General features: G+C 41.7%; 1 protein-coding gene across 2 annotated transcripts in view; it reads right to left on the bottom strand.

Moving 5' to 3' along the window:
• Positions 1 to 16,191, bottom strand: part of igsf11 (immunoglobulin superfamily member 11) — a 106,485-nt gene that overhangs the window by 33,247 nt on the left and 57,047 nt on the right. The window contains exon 1 of one of the 2 annotated variants that reach the window (XM_070434030.1): positions 9,282 to 9,541. The exons of the other annotated variant lie outside the window; for it this stretch is intronic. The gene's annotated coding sequence lies outside the window, so the exon portion shown is untranslated. Of the gene's footprint in view, positions 1 to 9,281; positions 9,542 to 16,191 lie in introns of those variants that run through there. 2 annotated transcript variants of the gene reach the window in all.

The raw sequence follows: 16,191 nt of genomic DNA, 5'->3' as shown, positions 1-16,191 counted from the left end.
ATCCTGCAGACACCAGGCCCTGCATGGAATGAGTTTGACACCCCTAATCTAGACCCTATGGCTTTATGAGAGAAAATTAAGAAATAACACTCAAACATTTATTGATTAATTAATTGATTAATTCTATTGACTGATAAGATATTTCATTACACTAGCGCGTTAATGTGTTCACTAATTCCAATACAGATTGTTGATTTTCAATCAAAATGTCTGCTTGAGGACATTCCACCTCCAATAGATCCAGGATAATGAGTGTGTTACTATTACTGCGGTAACATTTTAACCCAGGCAATGAGAGCTTTTCATCAGGAGGACATTTGTATTCAAATGAATACCATCAAAAGCAAGCTGCATATTTAATGAGGGGAGAGGGGACTGGTTGTCATCACCCTACCTTCAAAGACTACGATACTCTCCGGCAGCTCAGTCACTATAAACACAGACCATTAAAAGTGCTAAAAATCTAGCGGGCTATAGTAGTATAGACTATAGTGGTCTTTACATCGGTCAGTTGTACTGTGAACCCCAGTATTTCCTATACTGCTTTTGGGAAGCTTGACGACAGGGATGTGTGATTGCACGGCATGTCAAAAACACGAATAAATAAATGCGTGATTACTTCCCTTTGTGAAGTGCTACTGCCTCGTTATTGAACATTGATGTAGGTAAATCCATTCATGCAACGAACTCTCGTGGGTATTGAAGCTTTTCCATGGCGAAAGCTCTCAGAGCAGGTGTGCACATAAAAAAAAACACGTTTTAAAGATAACATTTCATAACATGGGTATAGCTCATGTGTTTATGCAACGAAGTCGGTACATAAAAACACGATGTGATTTGATGTCCCATGTCTGCTGTCTATTTGTGGAATGAATGGAGGACTGGAGTCACAGGACATTTCATTGGATTTTTTTCAACGTTCAATCTCCAACCAAAAATCAGAACAGATTGCTATTGACAAAACATTATTGATTATGTCCATTCCCTAAGGTCTTCATCCTTCTAGCGTGACACCCACCATGTAATTCCCACACTGTTGTGTCTAATATCTTGGTAGCATGAGGATGAGCGTAATACGGTCTCTTTTGTCCCTCTCTATCTCTCTTTCACACACTAATACAGTATCTTGATTGTACCTACCACCACTCTGCGCTGCTCCCTTTCCCTCTCTCTAGCATTTTACTGACATGGGAGTGTGAGTACTGTGTACCCCTTCTAGCATGAGATGCCACACCGTTGATGGCAACTTAGCCCCATGATTAATGTGACTCTAAGCAGCTTAGGCCTGTCCCATCTGGCTTTCGTGTTTACGGCATCATTCACCACCCGGGTCCGCCCCCCCCCCCCTGAGGGGGGGCGGGGGGGGGGGGGGGGGGGGGGGGGGGGGGGGGCTGCGTAAAATAATCCACGGTAAGCTGGGTTTACCAACTATTAAGGTTCCGCAACGTTGTTGTTACGTAATCTCATCATAGCTGGGAACGTGCAGTCACCCTGGAGTGTGTAGGGAGGGATGCCCTACCAACCCGGATCCACAGCAGCACACACACACAGAGAGGTTTAATCACTGACATAGTGAACACCTACACTGAGGTCACCAAACATTAGGAACAGCATCCTAATATTGAGTTACCCCCACCCCCTTTGCCCTCAGAACAGCCTCAATACATCAGGACATGAACTACAAGGTGTCGAAAGCATTCCACAGGGATTCTGGCCCACATTGACGCCAATGCATCCCACAGTTGTGTCAAGTTAGCTGGATGTCCATTGGGTGGTGGACCAGTCTTGGAACACACGGGGAACTGTTAAGCGTGAAAAACCCAGCAGCGTTGCAATTCTTGACACAAACCTTTGCGTCTGGCACTTACTACCATACCCTGTTCAAAGACACTTAAATGTTTTGTCTTGCCCATTCACCCTCAATGACACACATACACAATCCATGTCTCAATTGTCTCAAGGCATTAAAAAAAACATGTTTAACCTGTCTCCCCCTTCATCTTAATGTTTTGGATACTGAGTGAAGATCCATCCTACTCCTGTTTCCTCCTCTGGATCCCCACTGCCTGGGACAGTGCAGAGGCAGTCAGAGAGTCTGAACGTAGTCTAGTTGGACATGAGAGAGCTAGCTAATGTTTTTCCTTTGGATTATGGATGAGGTTGCAAATTGATATGGTGAAGTTAACTCTAGGTTACGTAACTCGGAACATGCTTTCTGAGTTAGGATCGCATAAAAGTGCAGTATGCTATAAAATATGGCTAAATAGATGACAGATAACAATATGATAAGAACAAAAGCATGTATATGCCTCCTCAAACTTCAAAATACATTTTCAAAATGCCAAAATACACTGAACAAAAATATATACGCAACATGCAAAGTGTTTGTCCCATGTTTGTGCCCAGAAATGTTCCTTATGCATAAAAAGTTTAGCAACATTTTTTTTCACATCCCTGTTAGTGAGCATTTCTCCTTCGCCAAGATAATCCATCCACCTGACAGGTGTGGCATATCAAGAAGCTGATTAAACAGTATGCTCATTACACAGGTGCACCTTGTGCTGTGGACAATAAAAGGCCACTCTAAAATATAGAGTGTTGTCACACAGCACAATGCCACAGTCTCAAGTTTTGAGGGAAGTGCAATTGGCATGCTAACTGCAGAAATGTCCACCAGAGCTGTTGCCAGAGAATTGAATCTTAATTTCTCTACCATAAGCCGCGTCCAACATCGTTTTAGAGAATTTGGCAGTACGTCCAACCAGCCACACAACCGCAGACCACGCGTATTGCGTCGTGTGGGCGAGCGGTTGGCTGATGTCAATGTTGTGAACAGAGTGCCCCATGGTGGCAGTGGGGTTATGGTATGGGCAGGCATAAGCTACAGACAACAAACACAATTGCATTTTATCGTCCAATGTTGTGCACAGAGGTACCGTGACGAGATCCTGAGGCCCATTGTCGTGCCATTCATCCGCTGCCATCGCCTCATGTTTCAGCATGATAATGCACGACCCCATGTCACAAGGATATATACACAATTCCTGGAAGCTGAAAATGTCCCAGTTCTTTCATGGCCTGCATACTCACCAGACATGTCACCCATTGAGCATGTTTGGGATGCTCTGGATCGACGTGTCACACCAGATACTGACATATTTCCACACCCATACCTTTTTTTAAGGTATCTGTGATCAACAGATGCATATCTGTATTCCCAGTCATTTGAAATCCATAGATTAGGGCCTAATGAATTTATATATTTATTTAAATTGACTTCAATGTCCTCATATTAACTGTAACTCCTTATATGAACTGTAAAATATTAGAAATTGTTGCATGTTGCATTTATATTTTTGTTCAGTATACACAAACCCACTTCCAGTGAAATAAAATGCTTTCTTCCAAGATGTCACTGACAACATCTGAATCAAACATGGGGTCCCGAGTGTTGCAGCGGTTTAAGGCACTGCATTTCAGTGCTAGAGGCGTCACTACAGTCCGAACTACAGTTCGAATCCAGGCTGTATCACATCCGGCCGTGATTGGGAGTCCCGTAGAGCGGTGCACAATTGGCCCAGCGTCGTCCAGGTTTGGCTGGGGTAGGCCGTCATTGTAAATAAGAATTTGTCCTTAACTGACTTGCCTAGTTAAATTACAAAAAAATACATATTACAAGCATTTCTACACTGCGTACTTGGTTATTCAGCATATCGCATTCAATCCATACATACTTTACATAGGCCATCCTGAGCAGAACAAGGAATGTGAAAGATAAGGCACTCTCCAAGATCTTAATAGGGTTTTGCTGCATGATCGTAGAGGGTAATAAACAAGAACATATTAGACTCACCATTAGACTCGGTTCCCTCTGAAAAACCCTAAGAACACAAAGAACCACTCTGAGTCACTTCAGAACCAGGACAAGAGGCTACAGTACAAATCTGCCCTTGGAGAACCAGAGAATAGGCCCAGGCCTAAGAGCCAGATGCACACAGGAACAAGCAATTATCTGCCATTCAATCTTCCCACCATCCATCTGCATGATAACAATCAGCTAGCTACTCAATGAGGATTTAATTTCCATTCCATACTCAAGTCTATTGAATCGATAGATGCTGGTTTAATATAGAAACCGAGGCTATGGAGAAAGAATGGTATTTATATTCAGAGAGACTCCGAAATGAAACATTCACGTGTGCCTTTAATGATATTCTAAGATAATCCATAGATATTTAATTTAATTGTTTCAGATACACCCCCCTCCATGTGACAAAACTTCCTTAAGTAGACATTTTGAAGGAAAAAAAWTTCACCATAATTCAAGCAAATATTAAAATTCCTCTACTTAGTGATGCAAATGAGGACCCTAAAATAATGCACTGTATATGGATATGATAAGACTGTAACCGAGTTTGTTAAAAAGACGGTTTATACTTATTAGGACCAATCTTAAAAAGGAAGAATCCACCCCAAACCACTTATTCCTTTAACGTGAAAACAATATTTTTGTGAGCAAATGTTTCATTTTGTCATTATAATAAGGTTGGTAGCAACTTGAAAATTGTTGTGGAAATCAGTTGCAGCTAAAGTCGACTACAAAACCCACAATGCAATGCTGGCTGGCAAGCAAGTACGCAAACAAGCAAACGTAGCTACAAACAAAAATACCAAAGTCAATATCAGCAGGTAAAATCGCCTAAACAAACTGCACTAATTTAGGAGCCGACAATCTCACCATGTTCAACCTGCAGATCAATGTGCCTCGCAGAGTGAAGTCTGACATTCGCAATGGACATGTAACGGCACCATGCAATGCACCCTGGACTGAAGAGGTAGACAAATAGGAGAGATGTGGTCAACCCTCTGTTAAATTACACATTTCCCGAGGTAGGAATTTCGCAAAGAAAATGATCAATGGCTCATTCGAGAGAAGACAACCTCCAACATTATGACATTGGCCAGTACTGAAATCTGACATGTATGATAGAATTGTTTCGCAATCTAAAAGTCATATTCCTATTAACTTCCAGTGTAGTGAGAGAGACTTATCACAGTGCAACGTCATGAAATCATGAAATGACCCCGGGAATCGATAGAACATCGCTCAGAGATGGACAAAAACAATATAACATTCAAAATGGATGAATCTTTCCTTTTAGCCCAATGGTTATACAATAGACTACCATAATAGTGTATTCACATTCATCCAAGTACACTACTTGTTAAAAACAGACAAACAAACTGATTCAATTCACTGAGTTACTGTGAACACACGGGTATCTACGGCTTTGTACAATGACAAATGGACTAAACAAGCAAGCTGGAATGTGTGTGGGTATATCGTCTCCATTCACTGCTCTCTAATAATGGACTCATGGGTACCGTGACTGTCTATTATGTGGTAAGACAGAAGACGAAGCAACACTACAGTCTAGTGTTGAAATCACTGTTTAGCGTGCATTACATCATTGATTAATAATAACCACAACAATGAGTGTGTGGCTAAATGAGAGATGCCCTTGGTAAAGATGGATTTGAGGGATGATGGACAATGACATGCAAGAAATCAAGTGGTACATGTCAAATTAGAATTTCTATGGTAGGCGCATGTCTTGACACCATAGTATGTCAATAAAATTGGGTTCGTTATCAAAACCGATTAGATTTTCCGGATCTCCTTTCCAATTAATGCAGGTGAACCAGAGTCTAAATTTACACCAATCAGGAAATCCACAGAGACCAAAAATAGATTCGATTTTTTACAGTGGCACTTGTGAGGTCAGAGAAATTGCGTAGAGTGCACATGCTCTAACACCCTGACCCATATCAGTACCACGGAGCTGTCAAGGCAGCAAGAAAATGGATGACCTTGGAACAGTTGTGAGAGAGGTCTTGTCTTGGGGATAGTCCTAGAAAGAGTCACCTGGAGAGGGCTTGTCTTGGGGATAGTCCTTAGAAAGGTCTCAAATAGCTAGAGAGGGCTGTCTTGGGGATAGTCCTAAGAAAGAGTCAGCTGGAGAGGCTTGTTCTCGGGGGTAGTCCTAGAAAGAGTTCGCTGGAGGGCTTGTCTTGGGGAATAGTCCTAGAATAAGTCAGCTGGAGAGGTCTTGTTCTGGGGATGTCCTAGAAAGAGTCAGCTGGGACGGGCTATGTCTTGGGATTAGTCCTAGAAAGGAGTACAGCTGGATGAGGGCTTGTCTTGGGGATAGTCCTAGAAAGAGTCAGCTGGAGAGGGCTTGTCTTGGGGATAGTCCTAGAAAGAGTCAGCTGGAGAGGGCTTGTCTTGGGGATAGTCCTAGAAAGAGTCAGCTGGAGAGGGCTTGTCTTGGGATAGTCCTAAAAGAGTCAGCTGGAGAGAGGCTTGTCTTGGGGATAGTCCTAGAAAAAGTCAGCTGGAGAGGGCTTGTCTTGGGATAGTCTAGAAAGAGTCAGCTGGAGAGGGCTTGTTCTTGGGGATAGTCCTAGAAAGAGTCAGCTGGAGAGGGCTTGTCTTGGGGATAGTCCTAGAAAGAGTCAGCTGGAGAGGGCTTGTCTTGGGGACAGTCCTAGAAAGAGTCAGCTGGGGAGGGCTTGGGAAGGCGATAAGGCCATCCACACATAGTGAAATTACACTAAAATGCACATAAGACATACTGTATATATGGCATTAATGTCTTACCAAAATAGCTACCTATCTATTCTACCATGCTAATGATCACATTGGAAATCACTATAATGGCACAGATTGGCCCACAGCTACAGCCAAGATTCTGGACATGCCAGAAGGTCTTTCTCAGACTTTAGGAAACGACATTACAGTACAAGAAAATCTATTGTTTTCTTCAACTACAGCAACTTGTTTACTGCATGTGGGCTATGTTGAGGTGAACTTGGGACTCATATTATAATACTCAAGTATTTATCTGGCTATTTAGGGGTGGCAGGTAGCCTAGTGGTTAGAGCGTTGGGCCAGTAACCAAAAGGTTGCTGGATTGAATCCCTGAGCTGACAAGGTAAAAATGTAATTCTGCCCCTGAACAAGGCAGTTAACCCACTGGTCACCGGTAGGCTGTCATTGTAAATAAGAATTTATTCTTAACTGACTTGCCTAGTTAAATAAAGGTTGCTTTTTTTTTATTCGCCATGGTTTTGCCAGTTGTAAGGTAACCTGTTTGCCAGTTGAGTGACTATTTTGAAGATAGTTATCATCAAGTTTTAGGAAACAATGTTGAGAGAAATAAGTGAAGGACTCTGTCCTCTGGAGGTAGTCTGCTAAGAAGAACTCAAGTAGTGCAATCTAAAAGTATGCTTAGATAGACAAAAAAAAGTTTGGGTTATCTTAAATAATTTAATAGAAATTGGCCTTGCCTACGGCATGGGATGTGCAAATTTAGAATATCAATTAGCATAATCTGATTCTCTTCAATTCTGTCCTCCACCCATTTTAAATAACGAGAAGAGGTTTGGAGAGTTTTTTGTATTTTAAGAAAAAAGTATTTGTAACTGTGGACTGTAACTAATGTATTTTGGATGTGTGGGTGTCAGACAATGAGGCCACTCTTCTTAAATGAAAGATAATTCACATGATTGACCCATGGGTTATTTCAAGGACGCCACAGTTACGGTACTAAGAGTGAGGATTATGAATCTGGCCAACGCATACCACATCGTGAGAAGGAGGTAGACCAAAGGATCAGCAGTTTTAATATGAATTTATGTAAACAGCACATCAGCTGCACTCCTATCTTGATCAACATAAGGCAGACTAGAGCTTCATCTTTACATGGGTGTCTGTTGCTTATTGGATACTCCATCATAACACACGTCTGTGACAAGCACTCAACAGCATATTCATTGGTTTGAAATCCAAGCCAAGAATGAACACAAAAGCCCATAGAGTCCTTTTCTCTTTCCACATGACAGTCCCACTGTCCTCTTTGCTTAATAGTTCTGTTGTTTTCATTCATGGAGCCAGACTGGGTCATGACTGTCCCATGATTCAGTCTATTCGACAGGGCTATGCTGTCTTATTAAAGAACACAGTCCTGGGATGTATTCACTGGGACAAAGGAACGCAAACAGGATGAAACGGGGAGGGACCTGTCGGAATTTTCCCAATAGAAACTCTCGTTTTTGTTGCAAAATGTTTTCCGTTGTTAAACATTTTGCTACGGTTTGCTGTAATGAATACATCCCTGGGCAGAGGAAGAAGATAAGACTTCACCTTGTATGACCTCCTATACACCGGACAGAACATTAAGACAAATGGCAATTTTTTTTTTCAGGCAAAGGTCAACTATTAAAGGGTGTTTGCTATTAATACTATTTCAAATAGGAAAACGTGTCGCCTCACAATTTAACGAGCATTTTACGATCACTCACAACAGTACAGAAATCATTTAAGACACTTTAGTTCCTAATCACATGTTGAGTCCCGTCTCGCTCTGGAACCACGTACTGTACACACACCTGGCTCAGACATTCACACTTCGGTGTGATACCACTGGTGTGAACACCATTAGTGCAATCAGATATCTGAGAAGAAACAGTGTCTAAAAATACTGTCAGTTTCCACCGTAGCTAACCACAATACACACGGAGTTACCAACATGAAAAGACTTGAGAATATCCATCCAGTGAATCTGCTGGAAAGCTGTCAATAGAACCTGTCAGAACATTCATCCAGGGTGTCACCAGAGAGCAGAGCAGATATACTTGTATGGTAGTGAGGGGCTTCAAGAAAGACGTGTGGGGAATATTGACTCATACGCATGGGGAGGTATAAGAGCAGTTGCTAGGTTTAAGGTCTGAATATAGATTTGGTGTAATTTGGATCTAATCCTCGGGATTTCACGCTCCCTCTGTGAAAAATCACACTTAAGGGGCTCCAGTATGCACTGGCTTAATTGGCGCTGACGTGAGGTGCATAATACTACCTCTCTCTATGCAGAGCAAATGGTTAAAAGCGCTCGTTTGCAAATGGTATCATATGCACCGCAGTTCTCAAAGACCTAAAGAGAGGATCAATCCAAGAAAACAATTCACAGCTTTGTCATAATCATCAATCAACAGAATGGATCATGTCAAAAGGCTCCTATTGAGTACAAGACAGATTTTATCAAGGCAATTGTCCATTAATTGACAAATACAGGGCTTTAAGTTGCAATATTTACATACGTACTTAACTGACGTTATTGTCCCCATGGGGAAATTTTGTTGCAGTGTCATGTACACATTTAAAGTGGCGTTTAAATATAAAAAACTAAATTGACAATTCAACTTTCATAACAGTTACATACCAATAAGGACTCCCGAACACGGCCGGTTGTGATACAGCCCGGGATCGAACCCAGGTCTGTAGTGATGCCTCTAGCACTGAGATGCAGTGCCCTAGACCGCTGCGCCACTCAAGATCCAAAATGTAACAGCACATATAATGGCTACAGCTAGGCGATATTCACGGATTACATTTCAATTAGGAACCGACCAAGAGCACCTTGACACCCTATGACTGACGCCCTCAATTCCCCCACTCGTACTCGCTCTCATAAAGTGCAATTCCCGGAAAGAGACAACTCCTTTTAACACGCATCCACTGGCATGTAACACTGTCTGAGAAGGGGCTCCGAATTAGAACTCAGTTCATGAGACAGCCTTGGTATTTGAACATTACAAAGATGAAACCGTATCGTGGGGCTCTTGGAATAGCTCCCTCACTCAGAGACATGGGACACTCTATCTTCCCTGGCTTCACATAACAGGCCAGGCCGGGGAGTCACTAGTCACTGGTCCTACCCCAGTGGTTTGGCCTGCAAAGTCTGATCCCTGCCTTCCTGGTTGCCTTTCCTGTAAATAACTGTTGACACAATTTCTCAATCTTTCAAATGGCACAGCTGTTGGGATAAAAAAAAAAAATGTTAGGCTAAGTCACACATAAGGAGACGATCAATGATAGAATGCTACTTTATTTTCTGGAAACACTATGGTGAAACTCCACAGACAAATAGAGAGGGCATAGTTAAAATCCAAATATATCTGATCTCTTTTCGGATTGTAGCTAGCTGAAATGAGATGCGTTTGATCATCTTTCATCATTCTCTGTTATCTTGTGAAGCTTACAATGTGACTTACAGTTGAAAGGCAACGCTACGCATGGTAACTTAGCTTGCCGAGATGAAAATACATGCACAGGACCATACTGGCTTTCTCCATTACACTGTGTGTTGTGTTTGCAGTGTATACTCGCATGAAATCAGTTGATAACCTGTCTGTTATATCAAGCTTATACCTGTTAGTGTTACTCTGTGCATTCCAAAAGACAAGCAAAATGCACCACAGGGCAATCGAGGTCACCAGCATTGAACATGTAGAAATAGAATGTGTAGAAATAGAATGTGTAGAAACAGAATGTGTAGAAACAGAATGTGTAGAAACAGAATGGGTAGAAACAGAATGGATCAACATGCTTCATGATCCTCAGTTCCAGTTGTTTTGGAATAGTTGTAGGACTAAATCAGAGGTGTCAAACTCATTCCATGGAGGACCTAGTGTCTGCTTGTTTTTGTTTTTTCCTTTCAATTAAGTCCTAGACAACCAGGTGAGGGGAGTTCCTTACTAATCAGTGACCTTAATTCATCAATCAAGTACAAGGGAGGAGAGAAAACATGCAGAGTTTGACAAATGTGGACTAAATCAAATGGCTACCTAAAACCTGACATACTAATACCGCTCCTGGAATGTCCATTACGAATTGTGGAAGATATATCTGGCTAATTTCCTGAAGGCTGTCTAAATCAGTTGGAGCTTATCTGCCAGCTCGACAAACCACCAAAATATATAGTTATGGCTTAAATATTAAACTGTTAAAAACATATGCACTTAAAACATGTTAGGCAAATCAAAAGTGATTTATGTATATTCATATATTTAAAAAATAAATAATGTTGTGAGGTTTCGCAGTAGTCCCTCCAGCCCTAGAGTAGTAATCACTCTCTGCTCTGATGAGGTTTCAGGGAAAGAGTTTTCATTGAGCAGAAGGGAGAAGACCAATAGTCATCTGAGAAGCCAACAAGTCTAGAAAGGGTCTGTCAGGCGTAAGAGGAGATTGACCCCAGAGTGGAGAGTCTATACTGAGCGAGAGAGAAAGAAAGAAAGAGAATCGAGACATAGAGAAAGAGAGACATAGAGAGCAAGAGGGAAGTGAGTGAGTTATGATGAAGAGCGTGCACTGAGGATTTAGAGAGAGAGAGGGAGAGAGATGTTTGGTTTTGGCCTGTTTCTATTTCACACTAAAGCGACAGCTGGCACCACTGGACAGGGAGTGGACCGAGGAGGGATCAAAGGTCATGTGACCAATTATGTGACACACGTCAGTCAGTTGCCCAGACTGTAGATTACGTGGCTGACCTTTTTCTTCAGATCCCTGGAATATATGTGTGCCAACGCCCAGCTAAAACAGTTCTATGGTAACAACACCTGGGTTCAAATACTATTCAAAATCGTTCAAATACTTTGAGCATTTGCTTTAGCCTGCCTGGAATGCCATGTGGGCGGGGTTTGCACCTTTAGACTTTTCTATTGGTGCCATTGCCTCATGCAAGCTCAATCAAGCACAGATACAGTATTTGAAATTATTTCAAATTGTATTTGAACCCAGGTGTGATGGTTGCACAGAGCCACTCTGAGCCACAGCCAGAGAGAGAGGCCAGGGACATGGGACAGCTGGGTCAGAGGTACAGGCAGGGAAACACGAAGCAGGAACAGTAGGCTAATGGTAGGGAAATTGGAGTAACCTCTTGACTGCCAGAAAGACGGAACTGGCTCTGGCTGAAAAAGAGACTACAGCTAAGCCATTCTCTCTATACAGTGAAGTAGATCATTTCTCCCTACATTCTAGGGAATCAATGTAAATCATCACATGCATTAGTATCCTAAATGTTTTGACCTTTAAATATTTTGTATAATTGGGTTAATTCTGTATGGAATGTTGTTCTTTGTCAAATAGCATAGGGCAGCTGTAATACCAGTATACAAACTTTCCTCAACTTTGACCTCCTTCTCAAATTCCATTACAAAACTATGTAAAACAGTCATCTCCAAAACAAATCCTTCTATTACCCACATGCATATTTAGTTAACCAATAACTCAATATAAGCGCTGTAAGTCGCTGCCGCTTCAGTGGCGTTAAATGATCCATGTAGCGAGCAAATTCGTGCCTCCTGAAGGCTTTTCCAACAACAATAACAACAGCCGCGTGTGTTCTGCCTTTCTCCGACAAGCGCAGCAGTCATCCTCAAGTGTGTGCTCTCTCAACCTATTTCACTTTAGGCACTAATTGTTCAACACATGAGCCCTAGTCTTTGAAGTGCATTCCAAAGTTGGAATGGAACACTTGCCAATTAATTAATATTTGTTCCACTCCCTTCCCCGGACATCTTTGGCAGAGCTATGCACAGCCACAAAAGCTTTTCATGGGCAAGATTCAGTTGTACTTCTGATGTACTCTACAATACCGTACACACTAGTCTCATAGCTGGAGGGCCACATCGGTACAAACAAGCCGTTTTAGACTATCCGCTGTAAATGCATTTTGGAGCTCCATGTGCCACATACAGAATTCACTGCCTTCCCAGCTTGATGATTGAAGAGAAACAGTCAGCAAACAGAGTCTAGCATCCGAGGGTTGATGAGAAACAGTCTGTATATAGAGTCTAGCATCTGAGGGTTGATGCGAGAAACAGTCTTGTAGTAGACTAGTTGATAGAACAGTCGATTAGTCACATCTGAAGGGTTGATGAGAATACAGTCTGTAATATAGGAAATTCTAGCATCTGAGGAGTTGAAGAGAAACAAGTCTGTATATAGAGTCAGCATCTGGAGGTTTGATAAGAAACAGTCTGTGTATAGAGATCAGCATTCTGGGGTTTGATTAAGAAAACTCAGTCTGTTATAGAGTCTAGCATCTGAGGTTGATAAGAAACAGTCTGTATATAGAGTCTAGCATCGGGGTGATTAAGAAACAGTACGGTGTATATAGAGTCTAGCATCTGAGGGTTATGAGTCGAGAACATCATGGTTGTATGAGAAACATCTGATATAGAGATCTAGCATCTGAGGGTTGATGAGAAACAGTCTGTATATAGAGTTCTAGCATCTGAGAGACGTGATTGAGAGAGAAGCAACAGTCTGTATATAGAGTCATAGCCATCTGAAGTTGATTGAGAAATAGTCTGTATTCCTCGCCTCTAGCATCTGAGGGTTGATGAGAAACAGTCTGTATATAGAGTCTAGCATCTGAGGGTTGATGAGAAACAGTCTGTATATAGAGTCTAGGAAAAACTAAGTATGAAGTGATGACAACTTGCAGCTTAAGTGCAAACTTTGAAATTGTCCCGTGGGTATGAAATAGCCCAGGAGAACACGCCCAGGAAATAGGAGTTCATTTTCAATCTAACATGTACTTGTTGAAATTCAGGGCACTTTATTATTGTGCGCTAACATCAGGCAAAATATGTAAAAGTCTGCCTTGGTTATTAACTTGGCTGGACTGAACCTCTTTCAAAATAGTGTCAACTAGGCTATATATACATGTGTGATCAAGTGGGGATTTAGCTATAAACAGAACCACTTGTCGAGCAAAAGTAATGAAATGCTCAGGTGTGAAACTCTCAATGATATTTATCTGGCACACGACAGCAAGGCAAGGAATAAGGGTGCAATTGTAATTGGAGAGAACAGTCATTCAAGGTGTCTGTGTGTGTCTGTGTGTGTCTGTGTACGAGAGAGAGAGAGTGTGCATGCGTCTCTAGCTATTAGCTATTTTTACATTTTCATTTTCTATTTTTACATTTAGAATTCTGATCAAGCGTAAAAGTGGTATGAAGTATAATAGAGAACAGACTCAGTGCAGACAACCAGAGAGAGAACGACTTTGTTCAGATCTATTTAGAGTTCTGTATGGGATTGGGTTGGAGTCTGTCTCACTTGAAGGYGAGGCAGAGTAAACAGGGTTATTGTAGAATGAATTTGTAAAACGACATTTCTCCATCGAGCGAGTTAGAGGACAAGCACTTCAAGCCAAGCAGAAGAAATGCCTCCAGCAAGACAGACGACTGTGTGTGTGTGTATTGCCCAATACACCCTGACAGAGCTGGGCATCACTCCATTCCATAGCCCACTAAATAAAAGCCATGAGCAACCACAGACATACAGTGGGTATAGAAAGTCACCACCCCCTTTCAAAAATGTTCACCTTTCGTTGCCTTACAGTCTGAATTGAAAACACKTAAAAGTAGACTTTTTCCTGCTTTATTTACACACAGTAACCCACAATATCCAAGTGCAAAAATAACATCTCAAAAACTGTATTAATGTATTAAAATAAAACAGTAAATTCCCTATTTTGATAAGTGAACACCCCACCCCCTCTTAGAATTGCAAGTATAACAAACCACCTTCCAGATCACAAATCAAGCTAATTGGCTTCCATCTGTAGTGACTTTAATTAGTTCAGAATAAAAACATGTTGTTCATAGASGACTCCACTGTTTAGTAGTGCAATTCAAAGCAAAGAATCCACTATGGGTAGGAAAGGTACTTTCAAAAGATCTACGAGATATAGTTAGGGGATGGATATAAAAAGATTTCAAAGGCTTTGTCTATCCCTCAGAGCACAGTTAAGACCATTATTAAGAAGTGGAAGGCCTTTGGCACCACCCAGACCCTGCATAGATCAGGCCGTCCCTCCAAACTGGATGACCGGGTAAGGAGACTGATCAGAGAGGCCATTAAGAAGCCAATGGTGACTTTGAAGGAGCATCAGGCCTTTATGGCAAAGACTGGTCAATGTCTGCATGTGACCACAATATCACAAGCTCCACAAATCTGGCCTCTATGAGAGGGTGACAAGAAAAAAAAAACTCCTCATAAAAAGCAACATCCAAGTCTTGTTTGAGTTTTGCCAAATGGCAAAAGGTGCTGTGGTCAAATAAGACCAAAATTTAACTTTTTGGCCTGAACGCAAAACGATATGTATGGCAAAAACCCGACACCATCTTTCCACCAAAAGAACACCATGCCTACAGTAAAATAAGGCGGTAGCAGCATCCTGTTGTGGGGGTGTTTAACTTCCACAGGTACTGGAGCACTTGTCAGGATAGAAGGGAAAATGGACAGTGCAAAATGCCGACGGATTCTTGAGGATAACCTGCAGCCCTCTGCCAGGAAGTTGAAAATGGGAAGCTGGTTCACGCTTCAACATGACCCAAAGCACACCGCCAAAGCAACCGTACAGTGGCTGAAGGACAAGAAGGTGAATGTCCTTGAGTGGCCTAGTCAGAGGTCCGACCTAAATCCCATCGAGAATCTGTGGAAAGACTTCAAGAATGCAGTCCATGAGCGGTCACCATTTGACTGAGCCTGAACAATTAGGCAAGGAAGAATGGGCAAATATTGTGCAAAGTTAGTAGAGTCGTATTCAAAGAGACTCATGGCTGTAATTCAAGCAAAATGTGGTTCCACCAAATATTAACTCAAGGGGGTGTTCACTGTTTTAATTGTAATACATTTTTCAGTTTGTTAATTAATACATTTTTTCAATTGGATATTGTGGATTACTTTGTGTAGTCTGATTTGATGTGTTTTCATTTCAGGCTGTAAGGAAACAAAAAAAGGGGAACATTTTGAAAAGGGGTGGTGTCTTTCTATCCCTACTGTGTATAAAAAAACGTTGATATTAACAAGACATACAGTTGAAATAGGAAGTTTACATACACTTAGGCTGGAGTCATTAAGACTCGTTTTTCAACCACTCCACAAATTTCTTGTTAACAAACTATAGTTTTATTAAACTGTCCCAGGAATTGTGGAAAAACTGAGTTTAAATGTATTTGGCTAAGGTGTATGTAAACTTCCAACTTCAACTGTATGTAACGAATTAAAAAACACAATGCGATAAAAAAAAATAAAAACAAATAGAGCTCACGGAGGGCTGCTTTTAAGAACTTACTTTGCTCTTTGTGCCGTGGTTTCAGTTTGGGGCTTGTTGAGAGGAGGCCATGCGTGAGCTGATGTCAAGCTGACACCAACAGAAAAAAAGATGGAGGCTTAACCAGCTGTGCATATCCTGTCATCTACGACGCCTTTCATCTAGAACTGAAGAACCAGCTGGAGTCCTCACTGACCCTCAACTTCCCGCATTACAGAGAATA

This window comes from Salvelinus sp. IW2-2015, linkage group LG22 (assembly GCF_002910315.2).
Source record: "Salvelinus sp. IW2-2015 linkage group LG22, ASM291031v2, whole genome shotgun sequence".
In the NCBI taxonomy this organism is placed as follows: domain Eukaryota; kingdom Metazoa; phylum Chordata; class Actinopteri; order Salmoniformes; family Salmonidae; genus Salvelinus; species Salvelinus sp. IW2-2015.
The sequence above is the reverse complement of the archived record's forward strand: the minus strand, read 5'-3'. Positions and strand labels throughout refer to the sequence as shown.